The following is a 17,304-nucleotide window of genomic DNA, read 5'->3' as shown; positions in this document are numbered from 1 at the left end:
GCCTCTTCACTTTTGACGTTGAGACTGGTGTTTTGCGGGTACTATTTAATGAAGCTGCCAGTTGAGACCTGTGAGGCGTCTGTTTCTCAAACTAGACACTCTAATGTATTTGTCCTCAGTTGTGCATCGGGGCCTCCCACTCCTCTTTCTATTCTGGTTAGAGCCAGTTTGCGCTGTTCTGTGAAGGGAGTAGTACACAGCGTTGTATGAGATCTTCAGTTTCTTGGCAATTTCCCGCATGGAATAGCCTTCATTTCTCAGAACAAGAATAGACTGACGAGTTTCAGAAGAAAGTTCTGGCCATTTTGAGCCTGTAATCGAACCCACAATTGCTGATGCTCCAGATACTCAACTAGTCTCAAGAAGGCCAGTTTTATTGCTTCTTTAATCAGCTCAGCAGTTTTCAGCTGTGCTAACATAATTTCAAAAGGGTTTTCTAATGATCAATTAGCCTTTTAAAATCATAAACTTGGATTAGCAAACACAACGTGCCATTGGAACACAGGACTGATGGCTGCTGATAATGGGCCTCTGTACGCCTATGTAGATATTCCATAAATAAATCAGCCGTTTCCAGCTACAATAGCCATTTACAACATTAACAATGTCTACACTGTATTTCTGATCAATTTGATGTTATTTTAATGGACAAAAAAATTGCTTTTCTTTCGAAACCAAGGACATTTCTAAGTGACCCCAAACTTTTGAACGGTAGTGTACCCTCTGACTTCAGTGGCGCCAGATAGACCAATATCGGTGATAACATGCACTGTCCAACACATATCTTAGTCCATGCCGCTCTAACATCGCTCGTCCATATATGTACAGTATATATTCTTAATTAATTCCTTACTTAGATTTGTGTGTATTGGGTATATGATGTGAAATGGTTAGATATTAATTGTTTGATATTACTGCACTGTCGGAGCTCGAAGCACAAGCATTTCGCTACACACGCAATAACATCTGCTAAACACGTGTATGTGACCAATACAATTTGATTTGATTTGATTTGACATGCATTTCTGGTTATGTGTCCAGTCCACATGTATCTGCAAGAAAGGTGACCTCAAGGCTACACTGTATACCACAGCTAGGGAAGCTCGAAGACTATTTGATCATTTAGTCTGCTTGTATAACACCATACAGAAGCATGAACATGTTAAGCCACTTGACAAAATAGTTATTTATATGAGACTCTCAGAGGAAATCGGACCATTATAAAACCCAGTAAGGGTGTTATTACATCAGGTATTCAAATTCCAGTGGGGGAGCGACTCATACTATTCTAGATTCAGGAGGACAGTCTGTTGCTGGTGGAGAATGTTCAAATCAAGCTCCACACGCAGCGTGCTTGATAATGAAAAAGGGGGACGTGCACAGACTCCTCAAACTTGGGAGTATGTCAGTGATGATGTTGCTGAAAACTTCCAGACAGAAATCTTGCCTGCCCACAACTATTCCACTGTGGTGCTTATGGATTTCCCTATGCCCTGTTGGACTTTGCACTTCTCTCACTGGTTTTGTCATAAAACCCTCCATCATATAGCTGATACTGACAGTGATGTGGGAGCCTCACATTGTTTTCCCATTCACAGCCAAGCCAGGTTATTTCTCCTGGAGGAGGGAAGCAGTGGAATGCAAATGACACAAAGATCAAGCTGTAGGATATAACGAAGAGCCACTCTCATTGGAGCCAAGTGGCAATACATAACAACTGTTTACTGATGAGACTATTCACAAACACACAATGCAAATCAGCCAAATTGTACCAGATTGGAAACAAAGACAAGAAGATAAAACTGGAAATTGATCATTTTGAAGGCCAATATGAATATGTGAATGCTGCAATACAATAGGAACATGTTTAAGAGTTCTTTCAAAGATGCACTTTATTCTTACGTGTAATTGAGTCAGTTTATGACTAATAAGAAGAATGTGGGACAAGCGTTTCTGAATGACGCACCAAACAGGAAGCGTCATCAGTGTCAGCTGATTGCCTGAAGAACACTGAGGTCACTGTCTCTAAATAACATGTGTCTTACACTAACAGTACATTTATAGTCACAGTCATAATTTTCTATGTCTACTGATCATGACCACAACCCTGTACACCCAGCAGATCATGTGGTTTCATCTTTAATAAAAATAAAAATGTCTGATGGTCTGACTCGCAGGCATGCACACATGCACTCACACAAACAAGCAATTTCACATTTTGATCAATAAAAGCAATTAAAACATCCATGTTTGTTTTATGTTATTTTTCCATGATATGATGGGAATATGTTGAAACTAAAGCATAGTCCTCAGGAGCTGTGAAAAACAGCCTGTTCTGTTCTTCTGGTGACAGTGTAACGGCTGGGTAATCTTGGTGATCGATTGGAAATCCAGCTAACCATTTCATGAGCATTGTCAAGCACAGCACAATTTACTTGTCTCTCCACAGAGGCAGCTGAGGAAGGCTGGAAATGCTCAGTTACAGTGAGGAATTGATTGATGAAGTACTCCTGACTGCGACTGCATGCTTATATTGGCTTTTATTAAAGGGAAAATTGACTCAAGAACTATCTTTTGGTATTTTTTTTCATTAGTCCACTGTTGATACAGTCCCAAAATGTTTTGCATGTCAGCATAGGATTAATTTTGCATCATCATGATGATGTGGCCAGTGACACATTGCTTCTTGAAAGTCCAATATCTTGAAAGCTTGACTGCTGACATGCAAAATTTGGGACAACATTGGACAAATAAAGAAAATACCAAAGTATAATTGTTGAGTGGATTTTCCCTTTAACAATTGCAGCCTTTGCTGGAGTTAATTCAACACTGTATGATGGATACAGCTGTGTGGAAGTCAGGCATTTTGGGGCAATGCACTCTAGATGACGATTGTTTAACGTTGAGTATGCTTCTGCATATCGTTTGGTTATTTAGGTGCAGCTACAGTGGGGGAAAAAAGTATTTAGTCAGCCACCAATTGTGCAAGTTCTCCCACTTAAAAAGATGCGAGAGGCCTGTAATTTTCATCATAGGTACACGTCAACTATGACAGACAAAAAGAGAAAAAAAAATCCAGAAAATCACATTGTAGGATTTTTAATGAATTTATTTGCTAATTATGGTGGAAAATACGTATTTGGTCAATAACAAAAGTTTCTCAATACTTTGTTATATAGCCTTTGTTGGCAATGACACAGGTCAAACGTTTTCTGTAAGTCTTCACAAGGTTTTCACACACTGTTGCTGGTATTTTGGCCCATTCCTCCATGCAGATCTCCTCTAGAGCAGTGATGTTTTGGGGCTGTCGCTGGGCAACACAGACTTTCAACTCCCTCCAAAGATTTTCTATGGGGTTGAGATCTGGAGACTGGCTAGGCCACTCCAGGACCTTGAAATGCTTCTTACGAAGCCACTCCTTCGTTGCCCGGGCGGTGTGTTTGGGATCATTGTCATGCTGAAAGACCCAGCCACGTTTCATCTTCAATGCCCTTGCTGATGGAAGGAGGTTTTCACTCAAAATCTCACGATAGATGGCCCCATTAATTATTTCCTTTACACGGATCAGTCATCCTGGTCCCTTTGCAGAAAAACAGCCCCAAAGCATGATGTTTCCACCCCCATGCTTCACAGTAGGTATGGTGTTCTTTGGATGCAACTCAGCATTCTTTGTCCTCCAAACACGACGAGTTGAGTTTTTACCAAAAAGTTATATTTTGGTTTCATCTGACCATATGACATTCTCCCAATCCTCTTCTGGATCATCCAAATGCACTCTAGCAAACTTCAGACGGGCCTGGACATGTACTGGCTTAAGCAGGGGACACGTCTGGCACTGCAGGATTTGAGTCCCTGGCAGCGTAGTGTGTTACTGATGGTAGGCTTTGTTACTTTCGTCCCAGCTCTCTGCAGGTCATTCACTAGGTCCCCCCGTGTGGTTCTGGGATTTTTGCTCACCGTTCTTGTGATCATTTTGACCCCACGGGGTGAGATCTTGCGTGGAGCCCCAGATCGAGGGAGATTATCAGTGGTCTTGTATGTCTTCCATTTCGTAATAATTGCTCCCACAGTTGATTTCTTCAAACCAAGCTATTGCAGATTCAGTCTTCCCAGCCTGGTGCAGGTCTACAATTTTGTTTCTGGTGTCCTTTGACAGCTCTTTGGTCTTGGCCATAGTGGAGTTTGGAGTGTGACTGTTTGAGGTTGTGGACAGGTGTCTTTATACTGATAACAAGTTCAAACAGGTGCCATTAATACAGGTAACGAGTGGAGGACAGAGGAGCCTCTTAAAGAAGAAGTTACAGGTCTGTGAGAGCCAGAAATCTTGCTTGTTTGTTGGTGACCAAATACTTATTTTCCACCATAATTTGCAAATAAATTCATTAAAAATCCTCCAATGTGATTTTCTGGATTTTCTTTTCTCAATTTGTCTGTCATAGTTGACGTGTACCTATGATGAAAATTACAGGCCTCTCTCATCTTTTTAAGTGGGAGAACTTGCACAATTGGTGGCTGACTAAATACTTTTTTTCCCCACTGTATGTATATATTCTTAAATTCCATTCCTTACTAGATTTGTGTGAATTGGGTATATTTACACATTTTAGTCATTTAGCAGACGCTCTTATCCAGAGCGACTTACAGTTAGTGAGTGCATACATTTTTTCATTCTGACAGTGATGTGGGAGCCGCACATTGTATATGTTGTGAAATTGTTAGATATTACTTGTTAGATATTACTGCACTGTCGGAGCTAGAAGCACAAGCATTTCGCTACACCCCCAATAACATCTGCTAAACACATGTATGTGACAAATCAAATTTGATTTGATTTGTAAGAGCTCCAAGCAAGATTCCTGTTTTTTTCACTTCTTTGTTAATAACATTAAGATCAAAATGAACTAGGCATCATAAAGTACTGTGTCTATAGAAGTATTCTCACCCCTTGACCTTTTCCACATTTTGTTGTGTTACAGCCTGAATTTAAAATGTATTAAATTGAGATGTTGTGTCACTGGACTACACATAATACCTCATAATGTCAAAGTGGAATTATGTTTTTAGATTTTTTTTCAAATTAATTAAAAATGAAAAGCTGAAATGTCAATAATTATTCAATTCCTTTGTTATGGAAAGCCTAAATAAGTTCTGGAGAAAAATGTGCTTAACAAGTCACATAATAAGTTGCATGGACTCACTCTGTGTGCAATAATAGTGGTTAACATGATTTTTGAATGAGTACCCCACACATACAATTATCTGTTAGGTCCCTCAGTCGAGCAGTGAATTTCAAACACTGATTCAACCACAAAGACCAGGTAGGTTTTCCAATGCCTCGCAAAGAAGGGCACCTATTGGTTAAAAAAAAAGCAGACATGGAATATCCCTTTGAGCATGGTGAAGGGGGGTGCGCTTTTCTTGGCTCATCGCGCTCTAGAGACTCCTTGTGGTGGGCCAGGCGCCTGCAGGCTGCCTTCGGTCATCAGTTGAACGGTGTTTCCTCCGACACATTGGTGCGGCTGGATTCCGGGTTAAGCGAGCAGGTGTTAAGAAGCGTGGTTTGGCGCGTCATGTTTCGGAGGACGCATGACTCAACCTTCACCTCTCCCGAGACCGTTGGGGAGTTGCAGCGATGAGACAAGATCGTATTCTTGAAATTGGGGAGAAAAAGAGGGTAAAAATTACAACAAAAAATTAATAGAAAATGGCTGTCTAGCAATTATCAACAACCAACTTGACAGAGCTTGAAGAATTTTAAAAAGTGCAAATATTGTACAATCCAGTTGTGCAAAGCTATTGCTGACAAAGGTGATTGTAATATGTATTGACCCAGGGGTGTGAATACTGATGTAAATGAGATATTTATGTATTTCATTTTCAATAAATTAGCAAAGAAATCTATATAAACAATTTTGAATTCAACCTCTAACACAACAAAATGTTGAATAAGTCAAGGGGTATGAATACTTTCTGAAGGCACTGTAGATACATGTCCATTGTCTTCCACAGATACTTAAAGATCAAAGGAACGTTTAAACAAAAACATACTATTACTGGTATAATCTTTTTGAAAAAAGTGTTGGCTACTATATCAACTACTTCTGACTGTATACAAAGTGACAACCTGTGGTTTGTTTTGGGGAAATGGGATTAGGTGTACTTTCCGTGTAGTAGCCTTGCCTGATTTAATCCCTCAATATCCTCCCTGCTGTTTACTTGTGTTGCCCTAACCCAACACTGCTGACTGCACACATAAACTTGAGGAATCGCATTAGGTTGACATAATGGTCCAAGGCTGAGACAATCAGGTGATTGTACAGATGGAGATGATGGGTTAAACATGGGCTTTCAAACCAGGCGCAGGAGTGGAGTCAAAGACACAGTCAAGGAAACAACGCTAACAATATAACAACTTGAGGGCCTTTTTTCACAAATCACTTTTAACTTACAATGTGCACTAGACTGGTGTCAGTGGTGTACTGGAGTGTAATTTTGATTTTACCCGAGCGTTTACCCACCTTTTGCACAAAAATGCATTGAAAGTATAGGAAGCGCTCCTTTACTCACCGCAAATGGTGATCAGCATTTGCCCACCTATTTTTTCCCCACTACATCACTGTCTGGTATATGTAATTATGCATGCTCTATGTACTGTATTGGAACACAAAATGAGTTGAACATGGTTCACTTGGACTTCTATAACACTGAAATGGCATGTGTCTGGTGTTAAACGCTTCAGAGAGAGAGAGGTGAAATCACAATTCACTCACACAATACAGCAGCTATCAGTGAACTAAACTGCTTGAAACTATATGGGTTAACCCAAGGTTAATATATTTCTATAAGAAATTCCATTAGGCTGTAATTTGCTATCGGACTGTTATGCAAGACCTAACACCACAATCTAATTCAGATCTGGTGGTTTTATGTTGAGAGCTGTCCAGTCAATTTCCGTCCGCAGACCATTTGTACTCTGTTAAGGGTAGCATGGGCTTTGGCAGCTCGTTTATGGTGCTTAAGGATTCCTTTGAATATGGATCTAATGGTGGCTGACTTCTGACCACGTGGAGAAACAAGAGAGGTGCCCCAGGGGATGTTTACTGTTCAAGTGTGTCCAATTAACACAGAGACAGAGGAAAAGCTCTGACTGTATATTATTCAGGGTAAAGTAGAGTATTAAAGTGTAACGTTATAAAGTCGAAGAATCAATTGCATGTGTTGCAATTCATTTGGCAGTGGGAGTATTTGCATGATCCTACTGTGCTTTGTGTCGTTATTATCTTAACTTGTCTTTATTGTCTTAAGTGCTATTGCTATATCAATTTCAACTGCTTTGTAATGAAAAAGAAGTAACCAACCAGAAGTTAAATGGTTGACTTATGACTTGCAATGCTTCCATTATTCTTCACAAGCACAAACATAGTGAATATTCCCCTCTGCAATGAGGAGAGTCTCATCTCCGCCGCCATCTTAATATTTCATTAGCCTCCCCATTGAGAGACAGAGAACCCTGTAATGGGAGCAATCTGAGGAATGTTTGGGCCTTGGGGGAAAGCATGGCACCGTCTGCTAGCTCAACACTTATTACTGAAACGCTCCTCTAGGGGAAACTCCCAATGGTACAATAGGAAATGTGGCATACACAAAGGGACAGAGATTTCCCCCCGGTGAGATTGGAGAGATAGACAGTTGTGAAGTGCGTGCCTAATCTGATTTAAATAAGATTGTGTTTAACAAACACCTTATCAACCTCAGAGGAAATCCACTCAACCTTACTACTACGCCCTGATATGTGCGGGAAACAGTGTTCCTGGTGCATGAGGGTGAACAATATATATTGATAGCCCAGTATGCTCCAGGTGAGTTGTTCACATTACACTAGAACATAACCGGCTCAGTGAGTGGGTGAACTCACAGCTACAGTGGGGAAAAAAAGTATTTAGTCAGCCACCAATTGTGCAAGTTCTCCCACTTAAAAAGATGAGAGAGGCCTGTAATTTTCATCATAGACTACATCAACTATGACAGACAAATTGAGAAAAAGAAATCCAGAAAATCACATTGTAGGATTTTTAATGAATTTATTTGCAAATTATGGTGGAAAATAATACTTTGTTATATACCCTTTGTTGGCAATGACACAGGTCAAACGTTTTCTGTAAGTCTTCACAAGGTTTTCACACACTGTTGCTGGTATTTTGGCCCATTCCTCCATGCAGATCTCCTCTAGAGCAGTGATGTTTTGGGGCTGTCGCTGGGCATCACAGACTTTCAACTCCCTCCAAAGATTTTCTATGGGGTTGAGATCTGATCTGAAGACTGGCTAGGCCACTCCAGGACCTTGAAATGCTTCTTACGAAGCCACTCCTTTGTTGCCCGGGCGGTGTGTTTGGGAACATTGTCATGCTGAAAGACCCAGCCACGTTTCATCTTCAATGCCCTTGCTGATGGAAGGAGGTTTTCACTCAAAGTCTCACGATACATGGCCCCATTCATTCTTTCCTTTACACGGATCAGTCGTCCTGGTCCCTTTGCAGAAAAACAGCCCCAAAGCATGATGTTTCCACCCCCATGCTTCACAGTAGGTATGGTGTTCTTTGGATGCAACTCAGCATTCTTTGTCCTCCAAACACGACGAGTTGAGTTTTTACCAAAAAGTTATATTTTGGTTTCATCTGACCATATGACATTCTCCCAATCCTCTTCTGGATCATCCAAATGCACTCTAGCAAACTTCAGACGGGCCTGGACATGTACTGGCTTAAGCAGGGGGACACGTCTGGCACTGCAGGATTTGAGTCCCTGGCGGCGTAGTGTGTTACTGATGGTAGGCTTTGTTACTTTGGTCCCAGCTCTCTGCAGGTCATTCACTAGGTCCCCCCGTGTGGTTCTGGGATTTTTGCTCACCGTTCTTGTGATCATTTTGACCCCACGGGGTGAGATCTTGCGTGGAGCCCCAGATCGAGGGAGATTATCAGTGGTCTTGTATGTCTTCCATTTCGTAATAATTGCTCCCACAGTTGATTTCTTCAAACCAAGCTGCTTACCTATTGCAGATTCAGTCTTCCCAGCCTGGTGCAGGTCTACAATTTTGTTTCTGGTGTCCTTTGACAGCTCTTTGGTCTTGGCCATAGTGGAGTTTGGAGTGTGACTGTTTGAGGTTGTGGACAGGTGTCTTTTATACTGATAACAAGTTCAAACAGGTGACATTAATACAGGTAACGAGTGGAGGACAGAGGAGCCTCTTAAAGAAGAAGTTACAGGTTGTGAGAGCCAGAAATCTTGCTTGTTTGTAGGTGACCAAATCCTTATTTTCCACCATAATTTGCAAATAAATTCATTAAAAATCCTACAATGTGATTTTCTGGATTTTTTTCCCTCAATTTGTCTGTCATAGTTGACGTGTACTATGATGAAAATTACTGACCTCTCTCATCTTTTTAAGTGGGAGAACTTGGACAATTGGTGGCTGACTAAATACTTTTTTTCCCCACTGTATTCCCCTAGACTCTCTAGGTTGGCCTCTGCTTTGTTCTTAAGTTGTCAACGTTGAAATAACCTCCAGAGAGGGTACAGTTGTATAATTCTGCTTTTCCACTTCTTCAGATCGCCCCCCTATCCCCACCTCCCTCCCCTCCCTTCCACCTTCATTTCTTCTTCTTCTCTCTCTCGCTCCTTGTGGGAGTCTCCACTTTAATTTTTCTCCATGAATGCACTAGATTTATTGCTCCAGTAAATTTCTGCGAAAGAGAAGAAGGCGCACTGGGCCCCCAGGGAATTTCGGCAGGAGATCACCTGACCATGTTGTGGCCACATCTGCAACAAAAACACATTCCTCAGGAGCCATTTGTTATTCCAATTCTAATCCCAGGCCTGGAGGGAGAGGGAGGAGGGAGTGGGAGGCAGGCGGAGGGAGGGAGGGGGCGGGGGCACGGCTAAGCTACAGGAAGCAGCAGAACACCAGCACCAGTTACAAGGCAGCAGGCAGCATACATACAAGGATATTTCGCTGGGAAACAAGGGACCAGTGGACCATTCTACACAGTCCTGTCCTGACTCTGAAAGCTATAGGGATGCATGAGCTCACTGAACAACAGAGCATGGGTGGATCTATATTTTATTCATTCAGGATGTAGTTACAAATAAATGGCTAAAATAAATGTGTACATTTGTATCTTTCCACGTCAGCGACAAATCAATTACAATGTTAAACTGGTTTGACATCTTGGTGTTCAATGTTCTGCTCTAGTTGGGAACATGGATTTTGTCATAATATTTTTCATTGGAATATTGAAACCTATTTGATGCCTTTCCAATGCCCCAATGTCGCAATGTTTTTTGTTTGTTACTTAAATGTAAAAAAGTTGCTTTAAAAAATGTAATTTATCAAACTATACAGATGTCATGAACAACATATAATAAACATCTTCAACATCATCTAAAGTCAAGGACCATAAATCTCCCCTTGGTGCTGGCTGTTCAATTCCTGTAGTGCTATATACGGTATGTTAGCATAGTTATCAATCTCTTATTGGAAACCTCATATACAGTCCTAAAGGCGGCAGCATGCTTCAGTTCGCCTAGGCGAACCAAACAAGTGTGCTCGCATCCTCCCATAAAAGGCCTTCGCTTGAAAAACAAGAAAAAAGCGGCATTAGTAAAATTTGTCAAATTCCTCCAAATAGTCCAAATTAATCTAAGATAACTCAAGAAATCTGTGATTAATTGTGACGTTTTTAGTCGCTCAAATTTACATCTAACTAAAATGTTTGGTGCAATATTTCTCAATTAAAAGATTTGCATGAAAACAAGTCGTCTCTCGTTGAATGACAACAAAGACTTTATTGAAGAATCCCTACTTTTGACTAAGGGGCGTAGACTTCGGCTACCGACTTCGGCTACCGACTTCGGCTACCGACTTCGGCTACCGACTTCGGCTACCGACTTCGGCTACCGACTTCGGCTTGCCTCGAGAGAAAAAAACGTTGTGTGCCCGAACAGCCGAAAAAACCTTACAGTAGTCCAAAATGAACAAAAACGTCACAAAATGTCGTCATAATATATACACAAACTCTCCCGAACTGTTTCGGCTGGGAAGCATGTGAACGCCTTAAGGACTCCTCCCCCAATATTGTAACCCCTTCTATACAACTAGAAGGCACTGGCTCTCCCTACCCTCATCACATCAGCTTGTGACTTGTGTTCTGACAAGCTTGCCTTTATAAAATCCATTCAAGACGAGTAGACACACGTTCTAACAGTCTAAAGAGGGCGATGTGTTAGAAAGCTGAATGGAAGTGTGATTGAGCACTAAGGCTAATTCCCCAGGAACCTCCCGAGACAGGGTCAGAATAGTTTGGGCAATACATAAAAGGTACATTACATGCATGAATGCATTACTACATTTGTCCTGGTACATCTAGACCTTGACGTCCTAAGGTCGCATTTATAAGAGCTGCCGAGTCAAAAGAAAGAAGTGAAGTTCACTGAAAGTCAATGGGTGTACTGGAGTGAAAATGTTTCAACAAACATCAAATGGATTAGGAAAACAAATGATTTGGACATTCCTAATTATGATAATAGAATGGGTAGCATCTTATTTTTGGTAAGCGATTTAAACTGGTATTCACTTAGCAAATAACTATTTGGGTAAATCATTTGAAGTTATTATGCTGTAAAATATATAAACTGGAGATAAGTCAAGAAGGAAAAACATCCCCTACCGCTACTTCTTTCCTACTCAAGATTATTTAGTCGGCCTTGAGGCCACTCTTTACATAAGATCAAAATGATAGAACATTGACTCATCTCCATCATTACATATGCATTGAGTAACTCTCCACAAGTTATTCTCTAAACTCTTTGAAAAGAGGCAGTGAATGAATTAAGTAGAGCACTGGCTGGCAGAATGGAGAGACCAACTGTCGAGCAAGGAGGAACTAACTGCTGGATTTAGATCGCTGTAGACATGCCAACAAGATTATAAGATGTGCTTGCTGCTTTTCCTGGGCCCAGAGGCATAGTGAGGAGAAACAAATACTTCCAGCTCATTGGAAATGAGACAAATGTAGCCTAAAGCATCAGGAAGTAATTTGTACCTGTAATTTTGGTTTTTCACACTTGGATGGCGAAAATCATCTGGCAGATGGGATAAACTAATGACACTTCATTACATGAACCGGCAAACCGAAAAGCTGCTGTCTATTATTCAATATGGAAATAAACAGGAATCACAGTATTGAAGAGAGACAGAGAGGTTTCTGACAGAGATGAAAGCAGCTCTGCTCCCGACGACTCTTAAAAAGTACTTGTCATTCTGTCATCACATTGTCTATATACATGAGTTTCTAATCACTTGTTGACAATGTTGCCCTTACTGTGTTTTTCTACCACCTAAAATGTCCCATTCTGTCTATGGCGTCTTCTATCCCCTGAGATCCTCAGGGTTATCATGTTCATAACATTGTCACAGCTCTGTGTAGTGTCTGTCCCTCTGAAAGGTATAAACATGCATCCAGAGCAACATTTCTCAAAAGAAGACCCATCGTGGCTTTGTGCTTTGAGATGTTCTTGGCCGTATGCCAGCATTGCAGGCCTGACTGTCTGAGAGACTGATGGTTGTTAAAACAGCAGACTGCATGGGTGACTTCCCCATGACCATGGCTGTGCTCTGCCAGCTGGCTGGGACTGGACAGAGGCCCGGGCTGGGCCGGCAGACTGCTCCGTTAGTGCTCAGTCAGTCTGATTTCACAGTCTCTAAGTAACACACTGTTAATCAAGGAAAGCAAGCCTTTAGAATAGATGAGAGAAACACAATGTTATAATTGTTTTCACCGTTGTGCATGCATTATCTCAGCTCTGTCTTTTTACTTAAAACATAATTTGAGGGATTTAATTGATATTATTGACCACTCAAGTCATTCACAACCAATGCTGTGTGCCATTTTCCCAATGAAAGGATATGGATAGATATTTAGCTGTGGGGTCATACTGATTTTGGCAGAGTAGCCAACAGTCAAATTAGCTCTCCCTCAGGGTAGCTGAAGCTAATTTCTATTTTATGATTCCTGTGACTCTTAAAATTCATGTCACCCAGGATGTTATTTAGTTTGGGTCCTTTTCTGTTATGCTAATAATTTTGTTCACAGAGCTTGACTGTCCTGTACTCTGTGACATGCTGAAATAAAATATTAAATGCGATTAAATGCATAATGGTGCCTTGCCAATTGAAATACTGCCTAATCTTATCAAACTGTTGGGGAACAAAACATTGAATACATTTCTGGGGGAACAATTTCATAGCTTTTTTAATCTCTTACTGCATAGTAGTAAAATAGTTCCTGTCTATGTGCATTAGTTATGACTAATGATGGGACCAATACACACATACATTCGGTTCGTAGATACACCATGGCAAAAGGTGTACACATGCAATTCATCTCATGCAAATACAACATTTGCACAGGCACTTTATAGTTCTCAAGCTTGAATGATGTACACATTGCATATGTATAAATACAACCTATTATTGTCTCCTCTGATGTTTTCCCAAGCAATTAACAACCAAGCAATGTTATATGCAACTATTTTCTTTTGATATACTATACTGACATTCTTGCATGCAGGTGGTAAAAAAAAAAATTGCAGAAAGATATTATTTTCCCTGAGTGTTAAGTTAAAATCATACGGGAGAAATCAAAACAGGCGAACTGAGCTTTCTTCATTTTACGTCCCTTTTCAGATAGCACAGGTTGCTCGCCAGGTCTTAATTGCGATTTGAAATAAGTCAACCTTCACCTTTTTTAAAGGAGTCCATGAATGTGAGATTTTTCCATGCATGCGATCTTAAAAAAATAAAAAAACTTAATTAGGCTGATAATGATAGTCTGGCATTATGTGTGGGCAGGCTGTACCGGTTTGGAGCTGTCTGGTGCTCAATTCTCCGAGCTGTATCCTATTATCTCCTCATTCCCCTCATAGGTAATCGCACTAGACCACACAGAGCCATTACAGTTTGATCCAATCTCATCCAGGCAGCACTACAATTGGGATGTAGATTATGTCACAGTTTGCAACCTGTCTGATGGAGCTTCCTCATTAGTGTAGCTGTGTGGGAGGAACAGCGTTAGTTAGGAGGACTGGAGGAGACAGAGACCAGCTCAGAAGGGAGAGCCCTCAACAGTGGAAAGAGACTCCATGGGCACCCAGCTACATGGCACAGAACCACAGGAGGGCTGGGGTGCACTGCTAGTGCTAGGCAGATAAAGTGTTTCTGTAATATATTCATTTTCTCCAACCACCTTTAACTTGTGTATGAAATGACAGCAATAACTAAAGTTAAGACTATGGGCCAACATTATGTAGTGTGAGTGTGAACATGTTACAAGAGGCAGTATGTTTGTACACAGGAGTTATCTTATTTCTAGAGATATTTTACATTATCATTAGCAGTAATAGCCAAATTGGCTCAAGTCATGTTAGTTTAGGCTATTAAAGCAGAATCAATAACCCAGTTAACCTCCTATTGTAATTAATTTGGGAAAGCTACCAATGCTTCAGGCACACCTGGTATCTCTTCACCTTTAGCTAACGCTCTCTGCAAGTCATCAAGGCCTTAAATCCTAACAAGTACACACGTTTGCTTCCTTTGACTCTGACTGAAAACTCTCCGCGAGCTACAGACATCACAATTACTTTCACACAATTACTGAGGACTGGACTACCAATCAACTGTCTCTCAGCTAAGTGACAACTGAACACCATGTCTCAAAGGACAGCCTGTCCGGACGGACACCACAATTCTCAGGACAGTCAGTGAATGCAGAATGCACATGGTGGTGATGTAACCATGGGAAAGTGAGGCATCATTGCCCAACATTTTATCAACCAACAAGGTCTTTAACCAGCACCACCCACCTCAGCACCCATCTCAGCGGGGGGGGGGGGAAAGAGAAGACAAAGAAAGTGGACTAAACTCTTTTTTATTGGAACACCTGCTACGGTTCTTCGTTGTTTGAAGAACCATTTCCATGGTAATTGCCAGCAGGTACAAACAGTGCAATAATTAGTGTCAGGCCACTGCTATGTAATTACATGGCTTCTCAGAACCATGAGAGAGAGGAGAGTGTTGAAGAGAGAAGAGGAGCCGAGTCCCTCCCACCCTAGTGTCCCCCTTGTCTCCCTCCAACCTCCAATCAGCCAGAAGACTCCTGATTGCTGCACTGTAGTGGCAGAACTCCTGCCTTGTCATTCTCTCTTTACTTCTGGTTAGGAAGATGAAAACAGCCTCTCAATCTCCACTATCAGACACACTATACTGAATGTTCACTGTGTATGATTTCAAACTATTACCTTGTTAGGAAGATATGGCATTAGGAAATATTGTTCAATGGACCTGTCAAAATTTACTCTATCAAATATTTATCAAAACATATGTGACTGAATTCAGGAAGGTGAGATTATGTCAAATGTCTTTGGGGGTTTTTATGAATAAAAAAAACTAAAGTACAGACTCAGAATGGTACAGTATATCGTACACTGCAGTTGGGGGAAACATGGGGAAGTTATGCTTGTTTTAAATTTGATAAAATTGTTATCCCACTTTGGAGACAAGTAGGAGAAGAATGCCCTTGAATGATTTTCACACATTTAATCTGTTCTTTAAAGTATCCCAGAATGTTTCATTAGGTTGTGGGAATAGTCTGGTGAGAACATTGTGGGGACATCACAAAAGATATGTTCCCAAAACACACAAACTGTCCAGTTGTGCGGATGACTCTACAATGTTTTTTTTGTTGGTGCAAAAACATTAACCTGATGTTACAAGAACGTTCCCAGAACAGCCTTTCTGAGTTCTTTAAAGGTTCCCAGAACATGTAATTAGGTTGTGGGAACAGTAATTATTTTTTAATTTTTTTTACAGGGAAGTACTGAGACTAGGGTCTCTTTTACAGATGAGCCCTGCATAAATACAGCAAACACATACAATATACAATATACAAAATTACAAAACATATTAAGAATAACTGACACATTTATCAACATAGAGGTCTCCGATCATTACTCTGAACTGACCAAGGGGGACCAGAACATCTAATTTCAGAGAGCTCTGTAAGTTGTTACACATAAAGTGCGCAAAAAAACTAAAAGCAGCTTTACCCAACTCTGTAGAGACCGAAGGTACCTCCAGTGTTTTCCAAGCTTGAGACAGGGTTTGGTAATTTGTAAGTCTAAATTGAATTAAGGATGATAGATACATAGGATGTTTCTGCATGAATGCCTTGTCGATAAACACAAGAAAATGCTGCTCTTTCCCTACATACAAAAAGGCCCAACCCACTTTTTGATTTAAAAAAAACAATGGTAAGTTCTGTAACAATCACCAGTAATAAATCTAAGGCCACAATGGAAAACAGCATCTAGTGGTTGCATGCATATACAGTGGGGAGAACAAGTATTTGATACACTGCCGATTTTGCAAGTTTTCCAACTTACAAAGCATGTAGAGGTCTGTAATGTTTATCATAGGTACACTTCAACTGTGAGAGACGGAATCTAAAACAAAAATCCAGAAAATCACATTGTATGATTTCTTAGTAATTAATTTGCATTTTATTGCATGACATAAGTATTTGATCACCTACCAACCAGTAAGAATTCCGGCTCTCACAGACCTGTTAGTTTTTCTTTAAGAAGCCATCCTGTTCTCCACTCATTACCTGTATTAACTGCACCTGTTTGAACTCGTTACCTGTATAAAAGACACCTGTCCACACACTCAATCAAACAGACTCCAACCTCTCCACAATGGCCAAGACCAGAGAGCTGTGTAAGGACATCAGGGATAAAATTGTAGACCTGCACAAGGCTGGGATGGGCTACAGGACAATAGGCAAGCAGCTTGGTGAGAAGGCAACAACTGTTGGCGCAATTATTAGAAAATGGAAGAAGTTCAAGATGACGGTCAATCACCCTCGGTCTGGGGCTCCATGCAAGATCTCACCTCGTGGGGCATCAATGATCATGAGGAAGGTGAGGGATCAGCCCAGAACTACACGGAAGGACCTGGTCAATGACCTGAAGAGAGCTAGGACCACAGTCTCAAAGAAAACCATTAGTAACACACTACGCCGTCATGGATTAAAATCCTACAGCGCACGCAAGGTCCCCCTGCTCAAGCCAGCGCATGTCCAGGCCCATCTGAAGTTTGCCAATGACCATCTGGATGATCCAGAGGAGGAATGGAAGACGGTCATGTGGTCTGATGAGACAAAAATAGAGCTTTTTGGTCTAAACTCCACTCGC

The sequence above is a fragment of the Coregonus clupeaformis genome, chromosome 36 (assembly GCF_020615455.1).
Source record: "Coregonus clupeaformis isolate EN_2021a chromosome 36, ASM2061545v1, whole genome shotgun sequence".
Taxonomy (NCBI): domain Eukaryota; kingdom Metazoa; phylum Chordata; class Actinopteri; order Salmoniformes; family Salmonidae; genus Coregonus; species Coregonus clupeaformis.
Note: the sequence above shows the minus strand (reverse complement) of the source record.